General features: G+C 49.1%; 1 pseudogene across 1 annotated transcript in view; it reads right to left on the bottom strand.

Moving 5' to 3' along the window:
- The window catches only part of LOC144123943 (protein argonaute-4 pseudogene), a 97,750-nt pseudogene that overhangs the window by 41,928 nt on the left and 36,009 nt on the right, over positions 1-19,813 (bottom strand). Inside the window, exon 4 of the transcript XR_013313142.1 lies at positions 18,257-18,354. The product of XR_013313142.1 is annotated as a protein argonaute-4 pseudogene (transcript). The remainder of the gene's footprint in view (positions 1-18,256; positions 18,355-19,813) is intronic.

Below are 19,813 nucleotides of genomic sequence, written 5' to 3'. Positions count from 1 at the left end.
GGTGATTGCGAAGCAATAGCGTGTCATTCTCGGATAAGCTGGTAGTGTGGCTGGTGGTAGTCTTGGGTTACGCTAGTGTTACGGCTTACAGAGAATCATCTAAGAGGAAGTCATCCCTCGAATCCGTGTATGCCGACAAGCATTTCCCTCACCAGCGTGCCCATTACAAAATCTTCCAGCATCGATTGGCCGACGGTGCGGTAACACTCCATTTTCTCCGCGTAGTAAGATATGCCCACTCGGTGCTTGCAGTAGCTTTCGTTAAAGTACGGTAGCGTTACGCCGTAATAAATGTTGGGGTTATTGTCCCCGTCCAAAATGCGATACAGTTTCTTCTTCTTCTTCTCCTCAAGTAATATGGCACATACCCACGTGGGGGGATTGGCCAAGGTATAGAGTAGAATGCCAATGAAGCATTTGCGCGGGGAAGGAAACGTCAGAAGACTGAATCAAGATTAAAAAAATTGGAAAAATAAAATGAATTCAAGAGGTATGAGTCATCCGGAATAGAATCAATCTAGCCTTTTTTGGACATTCGAAAGAATTTTGTATATAGCTAACAAGATAATCGATTAGTTGCACTTATGTAATCGTGAAGGTAGCCGCATACACTGCTTAACGGGAATCCCTTGGCACTCGCACCGAACGATAGAAGAACTGTAAGAGACAGAGGCAGTCCTAGTCTCGAGAGAGGAACCTCCAGATATTGCTTTCTCTGAACCGCGAACCGCCGGCAAGAGAGGAGAAAATGATCGATTGATTCAACTTGCCCGCATGATACACAAAGGTTTGTGGCAGCGAACCCGCACCTGCATTAATACAAGTTTAAGTGAGGGATTCGACATCGAAGGAGCGTCATGGACACTTCACAAAGCCTTGACTTACACCACCGGATATTCCATGGGTACTTTAGGTGTTGAAAGTCCACGGTATTGAGCAACGGATCACTCAAAGTCGCTGAAATATGTTAGAACCGCTGGAAACGTGAAGCTGCTAACAGAATGAGGTGAGGGACGGGATATATTACAGGTGCGCTGAGAGGTGACCTTGCCAATAAATCAGCCACCTCGGTAAAATAGACGCCTGAATGCCCAGGTACCCAGACCAAACGGATCTCGCGCACTGTGCTCGGAACAAAAAACCTAAGTGAACGAGTCAAGAAAGATTTTTCCTAATTTTGGAGAGAGACAATAACTGAAAGGCAGTCTGTAAGAATAAGAACCCGTGCGACATGTCTGAGAATTTTGAGAAGAGCCAAACCAATGGCCAAAAACTCTGCGAAGAATATAGGAGTATAATCAGGGATACAAACGGAGTAGCTCCAAGCTAGATCCTGCGAATATATGCCAATCACCGCCTTCTCACAGCTGCCGGAGGCATCAGTGGAGAGACCAGTATGATGTGGAAAATTCTGTAGGTGTTCAGAAAGAAGACCATTTAGGGTATGTGCGGGCATATGCTTCGCATGGGACGGGAAAATAAAGTCGTAATAGAAGACGGGATCAGCCTGCGTGTCAGCAACTCGTTGCAAGGAGATCAGATCAACCTGAAGCGGAGCTAACAGATTCTGCGTGAAACTAGCTTGCGGAAGCTGATAACGTGGCCAGTGATTAGTCAAAAAAGGTGTGGTTGGGATACAAAAATTGGAATACTAACGCCTGGGGCCGGGTCAAAAGACTTGAGGAAAGTACGCACTGTTAGAAGTTGGAAGCGGGAATAGAGGTTGGGGATACGGGCTTCCAGATAAAGGACAGCGTTGGAAGTTGATTTTGGGAGCCCAAGGCATAGCCGTAGGGCACGCCTTTCCAGTAAGGCTAATGACTGCAGCTTGTAGTTCGCTCTACCAGAGAACAAGGGGCAACCAAATTCCAAAATCGGTCTCATATAAGCCTTATAGAGAAACAGTAGCGTGTCACGACGCATGCCAAACTTTTTATTGCCAACTCGGGTCAAACGGCCCAGTGCACGTTCCCCTTTAATAACATTATTCTTAATATGGTGTCGCCAGTCCAAATTTTGGTCATAAGTAACACCTAGGTATTTAACCGACTCCACCTGCGGAATTGGAGTGGAGCGGTAGGCTAGCGAGATGTACATAGGAGCGTCGGGTGGAAATACCAGCACGCCACATTTGGTGACATTAAGTGATAAATTGATTTGGTCCAACCAGACTTCAAGAGCATTCAGATACACCTGCAAATACCCGTAGAGCACATGAATATCCTTTGCTGATGCGAAAAAAGCTATATCATCTGCGTATACATGAACTGTAACGTTAGGATGAATGGGGATGTCCCGAACTAATATGTTGAAAAGCAGCGGAGAAAGAACAGAGCCTTGCGGCACACCTCTTGATTGACCATAGGTATTAGAACAAAAAGATCCGTCTGTACAGAAGAAAAATCTATCTTTTAGAAATTCACAAATCCAGGCGTAGAGGTAATGCGGTGGTTGTAGTTGAGCAAGCTTGTTAATGAGGACTGTGTGCTCCACGCTGTCATAGGCCTTCGCAACGTCAAGCGTCACCAAGGCCGAAACTTCTCTCTGGCGCAAACGAGAGCGCCCAAACGAGAGCGGCGGAGGCCACAGAACCGAAAGCAAATTCGCTACGCACCTGGAGGTCCACCAGCTGAGTCGTTTTTCTTCTTGTCTTTGCGCTTTCCTTTCCCCATTTAGATAGCAGGCCACGAACACAAATGGCAACCACCGGAACGGACGTCTTGCCTGCCTGCCGAGCCACTGCAGAAAGGCAAAAAGGCTGCGTTGTTACTCTTTTATAGTGACCTGTTCCGTTCCGTGATTCGCTCATATGCTTCTCCACGAGCTGCACGTGTTCCGTCGTCCTTGGCTGCGCTTGGAGACGTCATGCGCGTGCCGGCGCTTCTGCCTCCAAGAACGCATAAAGAAAAAAAAACTATGGAACCAAAGGAAATCGTCGTACGATACCGCTTTTCCACAGCCCCTTATGGGAACGCAAAGTCCCGGCGCGTCTCGAACACGCGCGCTGTGGAAGTCGAAGACAACAAGTGGAGGGGGACTCCGCTTCGAAACTCAAGTAGTCCTAGAAGCTGCTTTGCTGAGAGGGTCTAGTTCAGAAAATACAGAGGCGCATACCAAGTTCACGGGCGTAGAAAGTGAGAAAATGGGACGATGCTGCTAGCATTCATTTCCCATTTTGTCCAAGTCCGTGGTTTCAGCTCAGAGATCCACATAAATGAGCCACCAGAATGCGGCAAATAAAGAGCTGTAGCGATTTGTCAACATTTCTGGCTTTTACCTATGTCTCTATGTATTTGTTATTGCATCCGTTTAATTCATTTTATTCCCACGTGCTAGCGTGGATAAGCCCCGGAGTAAGGAGTATGTTTTACTGCCCACATGTGAGGCGACAGTCTGAAAAATCGGATTTGGGGGGAGGGGGGGGGAATGGCTCAATATCTGTCTCACATATCCGCGGAACCCTGAACCGGACCGTAAGAGTAGGTATAAAGCAGGGACTAAGAGAATGAAGGAAGAAACAGGTGCCGTAGTGGAGGGCTCCGGATCAACTCGGACCACCTGCTGATCTCTAACGTGCACTGACATCGCACAGCATACGGGCGCCAATCTCAGAGTTTATGTCGAGTCGTTGCGGTGGCCATTGCTCTCGAAGGAGGCCCCGATGCACGGTTCGCCGGTCACAACTGTAGCACTCGCTCGGCAAAGAGGAGCCGCCAAACTTTGACGTCTCCCTTTGTGCGAGGCGAAAAAAAAAACTCAAGTCGGCGACGCTAGCCCATGCTTAGCTCAGCCGGAATATCTGATACGCGTCTCGCTGGCAATCTCCAACGCCGGCGTTTGGTGGTATTGTAAGATCATCGCAGGCATCCATGTCCGAAGTTATACATTCCATAAGCTATCCATGTTGCGATCACAGGTAGAGGAATGTGCACGGGCCTGCCGACGGGCTCCAGCTATGCCTAACCACTGCCGCGTGCAAACAAAGGACAGTTCAGAGGTGTGAGGGGAACTACTGAAAGAAAAATGTGCTTTGCATCAACTGCGACCGTAGGAGCGACGGTGGTTCTGGTGGGGAGCTATCTGTAGAGTCAGTTGTGTGGCGTTTGCAAGACAGCGACAGCACGCGTCACAGCACTCATGTAAGGATGGTGCCGAGCGTGTCTTCGTGATCAGGCGTTAGGTGCCTTAGCCAGAGGACGTGGGAACAAAGCCTGACAGCGACGGCCCCGTTTCGATGTATACGCGAAATTATTTAAAGAACCCTGTGTGTTCGAAGTTACTGCAGTACCCCTCTATACGACGGCCACGTTTGACTTCAACCTGTGTTTAATGCTGGCTATCAAATTCAGGCAAAGCGCCGAGTAGAATGGCAATGCAGTCGCCACGTTTCACTTGATGAGCGCGGACGGCAATTGTAGTTTAAATATTTAGCTTAAACGCTTGTCGTTACCTCGTGTTCGGGAAAGATGCCACGCTGGGTCGAACACTGCTGCCTACCACAGCAACGCCAGCATCAAGGAAGCGCCACGTGACAAAGTTTAGCCGCCGCGGTGGCCCAGTAGTTACGGCGCTCGGCTGCTGACCCGACAGACGCGGGTTCGATCCCGGCCGCGGCGGTCGAATTTAAATGGAGGCGAAATTCTAGATGCCCGTGTACTGTGCGACGTGAGAGCACGCTAAATAACCCCAGGTGGTCGAAATTTCCGGAGCCTTCACTACGGCGTCTCTCATTGTCTGAGTTGTTTTGGGACGTTGAACCCCTCACACCAAACCAAACAACGTTTTCTTCCTTTTTTTGATGTTAGGAACGCTAGATGATCATTGAACTCCGTTACTGCAGCGTTGTGCTGCCGCCACACTCTTCATGGGCGCTTCTGATCGAATTTCGTGTAGTTCGCCAAGCGCTGAGACCCGATGCCGCAGCGCTGGGCTACGAAAAATTGGTTTCGAAGAAAGGAAACGGCGATGTAATTGTCTCGCTTCTTGGTGGAACAATCCGCTTTGCAAACCAGCACCCGCTCGATAATAGAAGCGCTGGTATCACCGTAGCGTGCTGCTACATTAAGGTGGTGGTTACACCTTTATTGCCACAGAATGGAATTGATTAGTTGGGGCTGGTGCGAGGCAGTGTGGCGTCCAGTCGGGGGCGGCCTCTTGAGCTCGCGTGACGATGGCCAGCTGCGTTGTTTTCTTGAACTGGCCAAGAGCTTGTCCCACCATTCCTTCGCCGAGAGAGGTGGCAAGGATGTCATCGAAGAGGGTGGGCTATCGCATTAGGGCAGTGAGCGCGCCCTCCGACCCGAATTTCACGAGGGACAGGTCATCTAATTTCATGACATCACCCATCACTTTAGACTTGACAGGCGCGCTTATGCCCCTCCCCACAAATAGTTAACAAGAGCACAGGAAGTTACCTGCAGCGCCGACTGCAAACACGCTCCCTTCTGAATCCGGCAGTGCTTCCCCTCAAGGACCCCCGGCCAGTACGACCCAAACTGCCATAAATATGGTGCAAGGGCCACATATGACCACATTATGCGAAACTGCGCAAATGATCCGCTTCAAGCGGAGTTGATACAGCTCGCTTCTCCCGAGCGGTGGGACGCCGTGCTGGTAAGGTCGGACCCCAAGATTCAAGGATGGGCATTCCAGCGAGCCAATGAGGTCGCCGCTAGCCATGGGCTAGCGGCCATCTAGTATGTCTCCTGCAATCTGTTCTCGACGCAATAAAAGTTTTACAATCCAATCCATAAAAATTGAAAATTGGCTGTTGGGGAAAGGAAATGGTGCAGTATGTTTCAAATCTCGGCGGAAACCTGAGCCGCGCCGTAAGGGAAGGGACAAAGGAGGGACTGCGAAAAGAAAGCAAGAAGGAAATCCAGTAGTGGAGGGTTCCGGATTTATTTTGACCACCAGGGGACCTTTATATATTACAATTCGTTTTTTGGGGAAAGGAAATGGCTCAGTATCTGTCTCATATATCGTTGGACACCTGAACCGCGCCGTAAGGGAAGGAATAAAGGAGGGAGTGAAAGAAGAAAGGAAGAGGAAGGTGCCATAGTGGAGGGCTCCGAAATAATTTTGACCACCTGGGGATCTTTAACGTGCACTGACATGGCACAGCACACGGGCGCCTCAGCGTTTTTCTTCCATAAAAACGCAGCCGCTGCGGTCGGGTTCGAACCCGGGAACTCCGGATCAGTAGCTTATGATTAAAATTAGAGCCGGAGCTGGAGTTTGTTGTTTCCGATCAAGCCACGTTTGTTGAATGCGTCAACCGTAATGTTAGTGTGAGAACTCCCTACAAACACAACTTCTTTTTGGGAGTGGACAAAGTGAGCTGCTTAATGCCAGTTGCCTTGTGCAGTCGCAAGGATTGATTAAAAGTAGCTTCACCTTCTTCTCTATGGGCCACTTCAGGAACTTGTCAAACAAGCCTTCAATTATATACACACGAAACCAAACATAGACACGGCTAAAGCATAGCCTCGGAACTAACAGGTATCCATAGTGGTAACTAGGCCGGCCATCGTTGCCTGTGAAATAACGCAAACGATCAGACGATTTCCTGCAGAATCCATTCCAGTCATCTATGGTCCATACGTACGGGACGGATTTGCTGAGGACGTCGCTTCTGATGCTGAGAGACGCTACGGCCAGCAGTTCCAGAGATTTCGCCTCGTCCTCTACTGAAGCCGCCTCATTTTAGCTGCTGTCATCTCCGAAAGTGAAGATCCGGCATTTGCCGGCGTGCGTTCTTCACAAACGGCTTTTACGACCCTGTCCTCCAAACGCGACACGTTACGCTCACACCCCTCGCTGTTCTTCTCTTTCATGGTCCGCTGGATGTAAGCCAGCGCATTCCTGATCTCTGCGATGACTTCGCGTTGGTCTTCAGCCAACGCTGCCTCCGCTCCGGTCGTCAGCTCCGAAAACTTGGGCGGCTGTCACTGCGTCGGCAATACTGGTGCGCTGCGATGCAAAGGCGCCACTGGTATCAGGGTGCAGACGGTCCTCGAACGAATCCATCTTCGTGCGCAGGGCAGCATTTTCTTCCAATATTTTGCCAGCGTTCCTTTGACTTCCATAAAGGCGTTCGAAAAGTTGTCCTCTGATGCTTGGTCGCGTGCGCGCGGTGGTTCACAGTCACGCGCCAGATGTTCCGCAATGTCTCGGTGTCGGACACTCTCGCTGCATTCGGGGCATCTCACGACGTGGAACTGGCAGGCGTTGGCGAAGTGCTCCAACATGGCGGATGCGACGACCTCCGCGTCGCAGCCGTGCTCAGCGTTCCAGCAGCGTACCTTGCGGCCGAGGATACTGTCCCTGGTGAAGGCTGACCACACCACGTCTTCTTCCTGGAAGGGCTCCTTGTGAAAGGGGCAGTGGTTGCGTTTGGCACCGGCGCCCTCGGAGCAGGACTGGCAGAGCAGGTGTAGACAGGGTAACATGGCTGCCGATGAAGGAACGAGACCGCAGACTATGCACACTCTAGTTGGTGGGAACGGGTTCACAAAACACGTCGGCCTCCAATCGAAGCCTCTGTCGAAACCGAACACTGTCTGCAGGCTCGTGGGCGCCATCGCTGGAGGCACGCACTCAAGCGTCCTAACATGCAGCGTCTCGGCCACAGTCGGCTGAGGATGCAGTCTGCGTGTGCGACTGTTATCACGTTTCCGCCGTCCTTGTCACACCAGGGTATGGTGTAAAAAGAGAAAACACTAGACTGCGAAGCTTTGCGCGCGGCAGCAGACGGTCAGACGGAATCCCGGCCGGTCTGCACTGCGTTGTCAATATTTCCAAGAAGTTATATTTACCCGGTTTACCTGATGAGAAACGCGACGTTCTTCTGTTGGTCGTTTTCACCTCCTCGCTGGCCACAGCTACTCCCTAAGCAGAATTCTTTTCGTCTATCTGTCTCGAAAATGAACATGGAACAGCTGGCGACACCTGGTGTGTGCTGCGGATATCAAGACACGGCGCGAACTTGGGAATCGAAACTGCATTGAGGAGAACAATGCTTTATCTTAGGACATTGCAACGGAAGAAGGCGCTTGTTGATGTAAATTGCGTGGACAGCGGAGTAAGCCGGTAGAATGGTAAGTTGATTACATATATATTTGTTTGAAAAGTGAGGGCTGCGAATGACCGGAAAGGTTTTCGAAATGCCACTACATTAAACGTATAGTTGTTATTCCGGCGGGTGACGCTCTAAGGGAGTTCAAAAGTGGCGTTCGGTAGGGCTGGGCCAGTAGCGTCAGTTTAGTTCCGGTGTTCCAGCGGGAACCTTGCGTGGTCCAGGCTTCGATTACAAGGCAGTACTAGAGCGCCGCCATAGTGAATTCTTCTGAAGAACTCTGTTCATTACCTCGTGCGTTTCTGACGGCTATGTCTAGGCTTAAAGCCCATCGACGATGAAAGCAACGCATCCGCTGCAGCAGTGGCGAAGTACCCCGCGCTCTTCCAATCAACGTCTCCTGAGCTAAGAGAAATTTTTCTTGCATAAGAATTTGTCCACAGTTTCATGAAACAATGCCACCATTTGTACTAGATTAGGAAACGTGTGCTCCGCGATAAAGCCTAACAAATGATTTGTGGTGGAGCTAGTCGAGGCGAAAACCGGTGCTACAAGTGTACAATAGCGAGGCTGAGCATCCGTCTAGCATGCATGAGGTGAGAGGTTCGATCCCCAGTGTCGCTGGGTACGCAGCTGTGATACAGTGAGTACAAGATTCACCTGGCCTGGTGCTCGGCTTAAACAGGGTGAAATGCTTAGAAAATGGGTCTTTGACCCCACCTTGAGCAAACGAAAATACCTTGTGCCATGGTCGCAGGCAACGTTACTATTAGCTCTACTCGGATGCGACTCAAGAACAAAGCGACAAATGCCCCTCAGAGGAGACCCTCCAGCCAGTGGTGTCGGCCCATTCTCCGCATGACCGTTCCCTTCGGAACTGCCAGCTTGAACTCGGAGGCGGTGGCAGAAGGATGGAAAATAAACAAGGGTAAATCAGATTAACCGCGGCGTCTTGAAAATCGGTCGACGCCATTGGCTGGAGGGCCTCCCTTGACGGGCGTCTGCCGCTTCCTTCTTGAGTTGTATCCGACTATAGCTGGCGTCACTGGCGTCAGGTCCATTCAGCAAACCCTACCTTAATACCCGATCTCGGAGGCCTTGGCTTAGTATAAATGCTACTCGCCTCATGCCCTGAAGTGTGGCTCTAATTGATTGTCTTTCGTCGCTAAAATTATTTTGTACGTATAATTTGACGGTCATAGATATAATACATTGACTTCGCGTTGAGAAGACCTCTTAGTGGAGACTAGTGTTGCTGTTGACTTCGCGTTGAGAAGACCTCTTAGTGGAGACTAGTGTTGCTGCTGTTAACAGCTGTAGAATTCCTGAATGTTTACAAATAACCGAGGTGGCGCTACAATCGCTAGCGGGCTCGCGGTAGGAAAGGGGCCGGGGGCGTCATCGTGGGGTAGACCTGAGCACCAGTTTTTCAAGGCCTGTAGGCGCGTTTTCCGTCTCTGGAAATCACAAAAGTGGTCGATGCTTTTCATGGGTTCCTGCTGCCCTCCCCCCGGCCCTCCTTTTCTAATTCGCCTTTTATCAACATAGGGTCCAAACCTCATAGGGTTGACACGCTCATAGGATGTCAACCCTCTGTAAGACGGCCGCCAAGCCTATCCTTATATCTACTTGCAACCCATACGGAGACGAACACTGTTTCAGGGCTGCAGTGCAAGGACGTCCGTGACTCGAACCATGCGCTGCTATAGCGATCCGCCACCTAACACGGGACAACGGGTTTTTTAACGGCTACACTGTCACCTCTCTGTCCGCAGGTTTCTATCTGTCCGCCCGTCCTCAGCACAAGACAGCTCGAGGAAATAAAAGCTGTGCAAATAGATATGTTCGACTGGGATTCGAACCTGCACCTTTGAGGTGTCAGTGTGGGTATGCAACGCCACGCGTTGGGTCGTTTGCGCAGACGCGAGAAGACAGCGCTGCTGCCACGTTGATCTAGCTAAGCGTTAACGCTTATGCACGGGCACTTCCTCATGTAAGTGTTGCCATTCAATTAGTGCGACTGTACAACACCGCTGCTAAAAACGGACTAATTTCGAGCAGCGAAGTACAAAGGGGATAGCAGGGATTTTTACAAAAGAGAACTTATATGAGAGATAAACTTTTCTTATGATTGCTCACTATCTTCACGAGATAACTGAACGTATTCCTTGACAGCACTGTGCATTTATATCCGTTTAAAATGCGCATGTGTTTTCTTGTGATGCGTACTCCGTAGCGTTCGAGCACCCGTTCTTCAACGCCCTCGTATGTCCTCTTGTAGTACGCAATCACACGTCGTTCTGCACTGGGGGACAGTGCCCGCGTTCTTTCTTTCGCGTGAGCGATTTTTTGTGGGTCTGGTTGGCTTGTCGGGTGCACAAAATGGCTCTAAGTGTGCTTGTGTCAACGCTAGCGTGCTGGTTCCTTGAATCCGCCTGAACGATCTCACCTCGAACGCGTGACACCATTGGGAGGTAAGTGAAATTAAAAAAAAAGAATGGCGCACGATTTAGCACGATTAGGCCACCTACGAATTAAGTCTGCTAGAACTTTGGTTTTCAATTCGATTTAGGTTCCAGGCTCGGTTTTCAATGTCAAGCAGGTGCCTCAGAAAAAGGTGGGAGAAATCGGACTTAGGTTCCGCCTTAAGGATGTGACGCGATAGAGTTAATGGGCTGATGCCCATGTATGTGGAAATGGTCATTCTCTACTTTTAATTCATAGATCGCTAGCAGTCCTTATACCAGTGCCAGCGGAGTGGCGCAGCTGTTAAGCGATGCGCCAGAGCCGTGCGATGGCAGGTGCTGCCACCGGTGAGGTTAGCGCGACCCATGTTTCTCTTCCCGAGCAAACTCAAAGTTTCGTACAGACAAGCGTCGGCGACATTTGAAATTGGGGGTTTCAGTCCTGGCGTACCAAAAAGGTGCTTGCGCCGCGACGCCGATAACAGGCGATAATTCATAGCGGACATATCGTACAGCCTACGTCATCGCTGAATGCTTACAAGCGACGTAACGTCCAAAAGAAGTGCAAATATTGTAAATGCTCGCCAAAGTTGACCAATATAAAGATTCTAGGCAGAAGTCGAACGGTACCTACTGGTAGCGTTTATCAGAATAAAAGGCTGATATATGTATCAGCGACATTTCACTGCGCTTGAAGCGAAAATATAATTTCTCTGGAGACGTACCTAATATTATGGAAATTTTGATATGATGAATCACTGCATGACTGCATATATGTACGTGCGTTCTTTCTGAATAAACAGTTGTGAGTTCACGCCTGTATTGTTCCCTTCATGTGCTGCGTTAAATTTAATTCCATCTTGGCAAAGAAACAAGTGCATAAAGATTTTTTTGCTGACAATGTTCATTGTGTTGTTGCTTGCGTGTGGATGAGATCAAACCAATGAACAGTAGGCATGCATTCCTGCAGTGGGGTAATATAGGCGTAGCACGGATTAGCCAGCAATTTTTTAATCGACCAGGGTCGGCTGCATTAATTATGATTAAGCTGGAGGATAAATGTCACATAACCTCGTACTCCCGTACAGCTTTTCTTCAGAGTTCTCTGCTTTCTGCTGCTGCCCACCCACACCTCGCCGTATTTCACTATTTCGAATGGAACGACAGCCGAAGAAGCGTGTTGGCGTAGTGCTCATGTCACAACGAGGCAAGGCTTTTCGTGGACAGAGATACGAGTCGGTAACCAGGGGCAGATTCATGTGTTACTCTTGGAAATGCTGGTCGCATTTCAACAGCGTATTTCTTGGACTTTTTTTCGTCCACATAATGGGGTCCAGCCGAGATAAGGGGGGGCTCCCTTTCCTCCCATAAATACGCCCCTGTCGGTAACCCCGAAGATGTGCCATATATAGCGCCCACAATCTATACACGAATAAGCCGATAAAGGTGTAAAAACAAAGTAAGCTGTCCTCTAGCGCGCTCACATTTAGGGGCAGGGTATTTTTCCCAAGTTCCGTAGGAGATTTCAGTCACTAAATATACGGAATGCTTACTCTTAGCAACGGTAGTATATTCCTACTGCAAAGCATGGTAACTTGATGCAGTTGGCAAAGGCAGTAGGCATACAAGCGCAGCGGCGGACTGGTCGAATTGCGTTCCTTACAGTTAATTGTCTCGTGCAGTCGCTAGGATCGATGAGAACTAGCTTAACCTTCTTATCCATGGGTCAATTCAGGAATTTGTCGCACAAGCCCTCGAGTATGTAAACACGAGGCCAAACACGGTGGCCGTGAAAACATTGGCCCGGAACTATAAGGTTTCCATGGTGGTAGCTAGGCTGGTCATCGCTGCTTGTGCGGAATGGCGAAGAACGTGCTTGGGAGAGAAATTCATCCCAGTCATATATGGTTCATTCGAACGGAACCTACTTGTCCAGAAAATCACCACCGATGTTCAGGGAAGCGATGATCAGCTGTTCCTCAGCTTTGGCCTCGTCGTCTACTGACGCAGCCTGTTTTCCAGCAGACGCCGCCGAAGCTAAAAATCCGGCATCTCCCAGCGTGCGATCTTCACACAAGGCTTCTACGACCTTGTCCTTCATAAACAGCGCTGTCCGCTCACACTCTGGCATGACTACCTCTTTCATGGACCTCCCGTTTCCAGCCAGTGCGTCCCTGATTTCCGATGCGACTTCGCGCCTGTGTTCAGCTAATGCCGTCTCGGCCAAGGTCTTGAGCCCCAAAACCTTGTTTTCTAGAGCGTCCGTCACTGCACTGGCGATAGTAGTGGACTGAGATTCTACTGTGTTTTAAGTCTCAGGGCGCAGACACTGCTCGAATGAATCCAGCTTCATCCGCAGGGCACCATTCCCTTCCTGTATCTTTCTTAACGCTTCTTTTATTTGCATGAATACGTTGCCAAATTTATCGTCTTGTTCGCGTGCGTGGGACGATAAACAGTCGCGCTCCAGATGTTCCGCAATGTCCTGGTGCAGGACCATCTGGATACACAAGGGGAGATCATGGCGTGGTACTGGTAGGTGTTGGCGAAGTGTTCCAACATGGCGGACGCCACGCACTCGGCATCGCAGCCGTGCTCAGAGTTACAGCGGCGTACCTTTCGGCCGAGAACGTTGCCCCTGCTGATGGTTGTCCACGCCATGTCTTCCTCCTGGAAAGGCTCTTTGTCCAGGGGGCAGTGGCTGCGCTTAGCAGCGGCGCCGTCGTAGCAGGGCTGGCATACGGAGTGACGCCAACTCTGCCGCCAAAGCAGTGACGAGACCGCACACTCTGCTCGAAGGGAAAGGGTTCAAGAAGAACGTGGGCCGCCGATCGAGGCCGGTGCCGAAACCGAACACTACCGGCATGCATGCGGGCGCTATAGCCTGAGGCATGCAGTCAAGTGTCCTCAGAGGGAACATCCGGGAACATTGACATGCGCGCACGCACGACTCCCGGGAGAACACCACTCGACCAGCCACGGACCACCGAGGTAACGTGCGCCAGTCTGTGGATCGGCCCTGTCGTGCTCCTCAGGTCGTCTACTCTCCCAGTGCCCGGGGAACAAATTGTGTTTCTTTTCTCTCTGTGTTAGTGCGCTTTAAATGCAGATTCTGTTGAATTGTAATCTCTCTCGATTCTTAATTTGCATGAGTTGCACTGTATTTGTAAATCACTTTGTATGTGCTCGTACGAATGATTGCGAAATCCTCTGTATCGTCTCTCTGCTGTATAAGCTTTGTTTGGTTTTGTGAACCTTTGGCTCCGACCCATTCTCTGGCTTGCGACCGGCGAAGGCTGGGCACCAAACGACCAACCCCCTCGGCTCTTGGTAGCTGGTCTCCGGCTGAGCTTGGCACATTGAGTCAATGGCATCTCTTTTGGCACCGAGACCGCTACCCCCACACGCTCTAAGGGTGTCTCGGTGCGCACACAAAGGTGCGCGAAGTACTGACACCCAGCAGCACAACTAATCGGCCCAATATTGAGAATATACTGGCAAATTTTTATCACCAGAGTGAAATCAGTCATTCGCAAAATTGGCCCATTTGCCTGCGCTGCTTGGGAAGGGACTAGCTCACGAAGTCTAATCGGCTGACCGAGTTTGCGCGGAGCTTGACTTTGAGTGTCAACCTAGGCGCATGAAGAAATAAAATATAAGTATTGCTGCGACTGGGCGATGAACCCTCGGAGGCCCGAACAGATCAGATTCGCTCGCCACTACACAAGGAGCACTGTGCTATCTCCGCAGCCGATCACGCCTCGTGTCAAAAAACCACACTCACTCATGCTGTCCATTGCACGTCATCGTCTATATCAACTTCCATCTGCGGCGTGAACAGATCAGATCAGCCTAACCTCTTTCAGAGCTTAACCTTAGCCCAATATCACAGCAAAGCAAAACACAACCAGCCAAGCAAAACCTTGAGCCAACCTAGCCAAACACATGCTTTCGCACCTCTACTCGGCTTAACTACGTTTCAAAACCCTATCACTTTTTTAGCATGTGTTGTAGTTGAAAAGACTGGATCCGGACAACGCTGGCCAATGCAAGCGCCAGTGACTGCAAGACAAGGAAACCTCATGTAACGGCCAACTTTATCGACCTTTTTTTATTAGAACTTAATAGATTTCAAGGCACAAGAACAGCAAACAACAATGTAGGCTCCCGCACTCTTCGGACAGCACATGAAAGAACAAAACCAAGGAAATCCTTCGCCTTGCGAGCCTGCAAGAAAACAAAAAGTGCAATTAGTGGCGGCTTGGCTGACTTACGCTAACCTGGAAATTGTTCCGTCGAATTTGAATCAAAGCCAGCCCGAGCCTCTAACAACGAAAACCACCGATTAGTAGTTGCTCATACCAGGCTTGCGGAGCTACAACTGAAAGATACTGATCATACATCTCTTCCAAGAAAATAAATCCGTTATTTCATAGTCTCCGATTTTTTGCGATTGTTTCCGATCACAAAGAAAGATTTTTGATCTCTATGTTCATCACACTGGTATCTATAGAGAATGCTGAAAAACAGTGACAAATGGCATATACAGCGATCTCACAGAACGAACTCCGAGATCCATGCATCCGCTCGAAAAGGCCAATGTCGCCTATATAGGCAAATAGAAAACAACTCACCGCTATGAATTGAAGTCTCACCACTATGCACTATTCATGCAGTGAACACTGATAGCCCCTTTGTAGGACATACTGCGCATCACCATTTAATATCTTGTAGCATTACTTGTCCATGTACCTCAGCGCAAATTGACTGCCCATTTATGCTTAGATTATATTTATTGTTTTTTTTTATTCTTTTACTGCTATAAAGATATTTTCCGCGCTTCTCGCCTTACGATATTTTTGCCACAATACTCTTCCCCATGTAGAGTATGCTCTAAACAGAAAGAAGTAAAAAGGGAGTAAGAAAGGGAAGTAAGCTGTCCTATCCGCTAGGAGGCAGCTTACTCTCTTTCTTACTCCCATATAGGCGTTTGTTTGTGTTTAGAGTGTAGCATGCGAGCTAAAATCTCTTGTTTAAATTAAAGGGCTTCTCGCTCTATCTATCGCAAAGGGACACCCGCGGGGCTTGACAACTAGCTGACGGCTATGCAGTTGAACGTCGCGAAGGCTGCGGTTTTTAAACTTAGATCGCATTTTTGTGCAGCTATGAAATGCTCTCAAGGTGCAGAAAGCCGGTTAAATTCAGTTCAGGTTCTTCTCTGCCTGCAATACATACAGCATATATGAGTATAGCAAGTCGGGGCGCAGGCAGCGAGAAAAAGAGAAAATATCGCCGGACAGTGGTCAATAACATTTTGTTAGGACGACAAAAAAAAGCATATTAGGTGCATATATATTTAACAGAAAATTTTGGTTGTGCGCTCATAGAAGATGCACAGCTGAACTAAGCGCAATTAAACACGTGAAAGGCACACAACACAGGGCAAGCGCTTTGTGTTCATGTTCCTATTCAGTTGCGCATCTGTGATGTGTAGCTTACAATGAACCAACTGTAAGTTCCGATCATAGAATTTGGATCAAAATTCTTTCGTTTTTAATTTCGTCTGGTGGTAAACTTCTAGTTTAGGTAACACAAAATGAATTTATAACCGATTAATTTTTTCCTCGTGGAGGAATTCGATGCAGCGGCCCTAATGTGGGCGGAGCAGCACTTAACAGTTAAGTCGTCTCTCACTACAACAAAACGCATTAAAAAATGTTGCTATACGGCATTCGTAAAGCGGTGATCTTTATCGTCCATCCCATGCATACCACTTCACCTGCGCCTTGAACACACGACAGTGCAACGCCAAGAGGGCCGGGAGAAGATGCCCACTGCGTGTCACGTATATCTTGTCCTCTACGTCTTGCGCACATGTCCAACATTCTTCGACAAAAAAAATTGAAATTTGGGAAAGTGTAAGATTCTGGTATTGAAATATTCAAGGCCCATTCTTCTGATATCTGGAAAAATCTTCCTTTTATACTGTTTCCATTGCTCGCATCGAGCAGTTATGACTGTAATAGAAAACCAATGAGGAACACTTTGGACTTTAGCAAAAACGTTAATAGCAAAAAAAAATGCAAGCCTGCAGGCGTTAGGTTGGGGATATATTGATCGTTGTAGTAGAATTTTACAATATATGAGGAACACTGCGCTCATAATACCCTCCCTATACCCTATATAACACCCTCCCTGCAAATGCCTTTAAACGTTTTCCCGTTCCAGATTGCTTTTCTCCAGAACTGTTGGGTATGACGTCAGTGGTGCGCCTCCAGGCTCACCGTAACCGGAATGCAGGGGCAGCGGAGAACCTCCTCCATTACACGAAGTACATGGAGGCCTGCAGTTCCTGCAGCACCTTGACGGCCTCCACGTATTGGGCAGTGGTCAACACTGTGTCACCGCCGCCCTCAGACGACTGGCTGACCGCGCCGGACGTCTCCAGCTTGCTGGCGATGTGGTGTTTTGCACGGAAGGCGGCCAGGTGCGCGTAGTACACAGGGGCCGGGATGCTCACGCTCCTTGCACATCGGGAGTATGTGTGGCACAGGTAGAAGCTGAGCTTCTGCAGGTCGTCCGCGCTGAACATGGAGTCATCCCACACGACATAGTAGTGGGCCGGCCGGCTGGTGCCCTGCGGGTGCGCCGAGGAGTACACTTATTCACATGCGAGAATTCCAAGGGCCGTGTCATGTTGTGTCGCGTCGTGTCGAGGTATGTGGTGGTGCGGTGTGGTCCTGCTTGTGGTGCGATGTGGTGTGGCGTGGTGTTTGCGGTTTAAATGCGCCATTACGTGGGAAGGACAGTGTTTAAACGCAATATACAAAAACCGGAAGTGCCCATGAGCAACCCATGCACTTGCCCTGCTCCTAATGCCGCATGCACAACATGTTTCCGGCTTTATTTGGCCTTAGATGCCCTCGCGCCAATAAATACAGTGAATAACTATTATTTCCTGGCTGGCTGTCATCAGCGCATTGGTCGGTCATCGTCATCTATGTCGGTGTCCCGACTTCGGGACAGCATAAACACCGAGGCATACAAGCCGACACGACTATTTAAACAAAAATCAATTTTTGACCGTTTTTTAAGACTTAAAAGCCGCTTCCATCTTTTACGTACGAGCTAAACATCAAGCGCTTCTCTTTTCACCCAACCTTCTGCAATCATGTCTCAGTAGACGCCACCTCGAGAATAAAAACCAATGACCATATCCACATGACAGCATCACTGAGCACTCGCCATAGAGGCCCCCCATGCGCAACTTCCGATACCGCTTCCCCAAAGGTGAACGATGACGTCACAGTCACACACAGCGCTCCTGATGGACTCAATGTAAAGCGGAAATCTTCCGTCACAGTTTCGCGCGTAGGTGATCTCGAAAACCATGCTTCCGTTTCCTCAAGATGTGGAAGGCCTACACCGCAGGCGCTCCTGGAATTTGTAGCGCATTAACGACGCGACACGACTTTGGCGATGCCGGCGCCCGGACTATTTCCTCCGCAAATTCATAAACGAAAACACCGCAGACCATTTCTTCCCGCTGACAATCGCAACAAGAGCGGAGAAGAGGACGCCTACCTGGATGCCGAAGTGGCTGCAGAGGAAGAAGTCGAAGTCCAGCGGGTGCGTGACCACCGAGTCTACGGTCGTGCCTGGTGGGACGTTGCGACACTTGCCCACGCCGTCGCGGTCGTTGGCGGGCATGAACCTCGTGTGATGCCGCTTCTGGATCACGATGAAAGTAATTGCTGGCTCGTAGGTCTCGTTGGGAGACAGTTCCTTGCACGCCAGCCGGATGGCGCTCACCTGCGAGATTTGAGAGCGGAAACAAAAAATGTCGGTCAAGGCTGAAAGGCCATTCGAATCATCACGATATCTACCTAGTTCAGAATGTAAACCAAACAATTTGGATGTTCACGAACTATGCTGTCGTATCTTATACAATTGTCGTTTCACAAAGAGTGTACGGCGAAGATCACCGTTTTTTTAAGCAATGCTATTATCGGTTGTACTCTGGTTAAACGAGCCGTTTCAGCTACCGTTCAGTTCAACGGAAGTGCAGCTTTTCCAACTGACGCTTAAATGAATAACAGTCGGCTGCAGTTACTCGGCATACTCCTCTAAATTGAGTTCACGCGGTCCACATTCCGGATCACGTGATCGGTTTGCACATAACTCTGCGCATTGACCACCTAGTTGACTTCACTCAACAAAAATTTCTGTGCAAGCTTGGCGTTTCAGTATACCTGTAGTGAACAACCACACAGAGCCAAAAAAAATTCAGTACAGGAACGTCCGGCTTCACCGCTCAGCCCTTGTTTTACTGGTGCCACTTCGCGGGCTTTTTTTTTCTGGTTACACTAATCCGAATATAGTCGGATACACTCAAGAATGAAGCCGATTTTCTCCGTAAAAGGACCCCCTTCCAGCCAATGGCTTCGGCTTATCATCACGAACCCTCAAGGCTGACAATGCGGTGTGCGCCGTGGCAGTGACAATAGTCTTCCCTGTGAGGGGGGAGACTAACCCCTTTCATCTAGCATTCGCCACGTGGTTACCCAAGCAGGCTCATGAGAATTGGTCTATGCCATTGGCTGCAAGAGAGTCCATTCAGGGTTCTTGAGTTACTGGGTTCTTGAGTTGTATCCGACTATAATGGAAGTTGTAGTTGTACTTATATTAGCCAAGATAGCAAGATGTGGCAGCCGGAAATGCCGCCGACTCGGCCGATGCAGCGGGTCAGTAGACTGGTCCAACTGCGTATCTCCACTGAGCTGAGATCTCAACAGCAGGTGGCGCTGCCTTTTATTACCCGTGCCACACGCGCACTTTCTAGATGTTTGTAGCCTTAAGTTTGCCTATGCCATTATTTTCGGAGCTGGTGCTACACGTCCAGATTTAACGACATTATTATTTATTGGCAGATTTATTGACAATACTGATTCGCAACTAAACAGAGGAGATTACAATCCAATAAATGACGAAATTCAAATGTTTTCTGATAATATTCTGACACCCTCTTTTCAATATAAGTCAGTAGAATATAACCGCGGGTTCAATTTAGAGGCAAGCTCGCCGAAATAGTAGCCAAACATGTCCCGCTTATCACGCTATCAAATCATAAACCTAACACTTGCTTTACAAGAAAGCATCAATGCATGAGAAATAAGAAAAAAAACGGTTGTACAAAAATACAAAGCACGAATGTTCGCCCTGCGCGCCGGGTAAATATAAAACCTACCTAAACCTCTGTTGTTCTGGCCTT

The sequence above is a fragment of the Amblyomma americanum genome, chromosome 1 (genome assembly GCF_052857255.1).
Source record: "Amblyomma americanum isolate KBUSLIRL-KWMA chromosome 1, ASM5285725v1, whole genome shotgun sequence".
Lineage (NCBI taxonomy): Eukaryota > Metazoa > Arthropoda > Arachnida > Ixodida > Ixodidae > Amblyomma > Amblyomma americanum.
The sequence above is the reverse complement of the archived record's forward strand: the minus strand, read 5'-3'. Positions and strand labels throughout refer to the sequence as shown.